The sequence below is a fragment of the Tenrec ecaudatus genome, chromosome 10 (assembly GCF_050624435.1).
Source record: "Tenrec ecaudatus isolate mTenEca1 chromosome 10, mTenEca1.hap1, whole genome shotgun sequence".
NCBI lineage: Eukaryota > Metazoa > Chordata > Mammalia > Afrosoricida > Tenrecidae > Tenrec > Tenrec ecaudatus.
The window spans coordinates 31,216,997-31,218,988 of record NC_134539.1 but is presented as its reverse complement, the minus strand read 5'-3'; positions in this window follow the sequence as shown (position 1 = coordinate 31,218,988).

The window sequence follows — 1,992 nt, the reverse complement described above, 5'->3', positions numbered from 1 at the left end:
GTGTGTGTGTGCATACATCCTGGTGCAGGGGCAGGTGTGGGTGGATCTGAGGCAAAGGTCAAGGATAAGCGAGGCTCCAGCCGGCTGACTGCCTTTGCTCAGCGACCTCCTCCAGGATCTGCATTGACAGGTGCTGGGCTGGGTGCTTGCTCTGTCGTGGGATGGGGAGAGACCAGTGGGTGAACAGTCCCTTGGTGAGGTCACTGCGTGGGTGGAACCAATGACCTTTTCTGGGAAGGAAAGGTGATGTAAAATCAGGAGAAGTTCAGGTGAGATTATAGGAGGGGCAGGTGACGATGAACAGGGTGCAGGAGGTGCCGCCTTACTTGGGCTGCTTCTGAGGAGGGAGGGGCTGCCTGGTCAGAAAACCAGAGAGGTGGAGAGGATGATGCAGCCTGTCGCCCTCAGCCTGGGTGGGGAGCTGGTGAGAAAAGTCCTGGGACACGGGAGACTTGGGTGAGACCCCCAGCAGCCTGGACTCAGTGGTACCCTTGTGAAAGGAAGAGAACTGTCTTGGGTTCTGTCCACCAAAAGGAGCACAAAGTGTTCCAAGCTTCCTGTCCACTTTGTTGAAGACCAGAGACTGACCCTTACTAAATGCTTCCTGAAGTCCCCAAACAACTCTCTTCTCCCAGGGTCCTGGGAATTAAAAGAAGACCCAGCTGAAACATGTATGAAGTTGGAGGTGGGGAGAGGGATGGATCTGCTGGGGGCAGATCCTTTGAAAGACATGACACCTCCTGAGACCGCTCCCAGCCAAGTAGGAGCATTCGATTCCTGCCTTCTCAGACAATCTGATGAAGCCCTCACATCAGAAGCCCTCTCTAGCCCTGCTTCGGCTCCAGTGCTCACACTGACAGATGCGTTATCTTTGCCAGGAAAGAGCCCTGGGGCACCCAGGAGCACCGCAGTTAAGTTCTTAGCTGCTAACTGAAAGGTTGCCAGTTCAGACTCACCCAGTGACAGTTCTGTTGGAGGAAGATCTGGCAATCTGCTCCCATAAAGTCTACCGTCTAGACAACTCTCTGGGAGAAGTTCTACTGTCCCGAGGGGCCACTCAGAGCAGAAATCCAAAATCGAGGACATTGACTAGCGTCTGCCAGGCATTTAAAAAAATCATTTTATTAGGGGCTCATATAACTCTTATCATAATCCATCCATACATCAATTGTGTAAAGCACATTTGTACATTGATTGCCCTCATCATTCTCAAAACATTTGCTCTACACTTAAGCCCCTCTGCCAGGCATTTTCTAATACTTGGTGGTACAGTGGTTACACATTGGGCTGCTGACCACAAGGTCAGCAGTTTGAAACCACCGGCCACTCCACGGGAGAAAGACGGGGCTTTCTACTCTCATCAAGAGTTAGAGTCTCAGACAAGCACAGAGGCCGTTCCACCCGGTCCTATAGCTCATGATGAGTTGGCATTGACTTGAAGGCAGTGAGTTTGGAGTATTTTTTGGAGATTCCATGGTGGGATGGTTGGACTCTTTCCCCACAAGGACAAGCCACAAAAAAGCAAGTGAGTGTTGATGGCAACATATGCACAAGTGTGCTTAATACCATTGAATGATGGATTGTTATAAGATCTGTAAGAGCCCCCTAATAACATGATTAATAATTAAAAAAATAAAGACAGTGAAGTAGCCTAGCTTTTTACCAGCCATGCAAACCCAGACATGGGGCCATATCTAACCTAGGGGAGGACATGAGTAGGTAATCTGGACACTGAATCTTGAAGGGCAAGCTGGTGTTTGCCAGGGAGAGAGTGGGTGTCTGTGTCTGTGGGGGTAGGGGGACAATGGTAGGGGCAGTGGTGGATGGGAGCGGGCACCAACAAGCTGACTGGCAGCCTATCATTATTTTTCAGGAATTCTGCAAACTGCTTGTTAAACTCAGCCATCATTAAAAATTAAACTCTCTAAGCATGTAATTAAATGCATTATATTAAAAACAAAGATAATAATTCAAACGCGTCACTTCCTAATT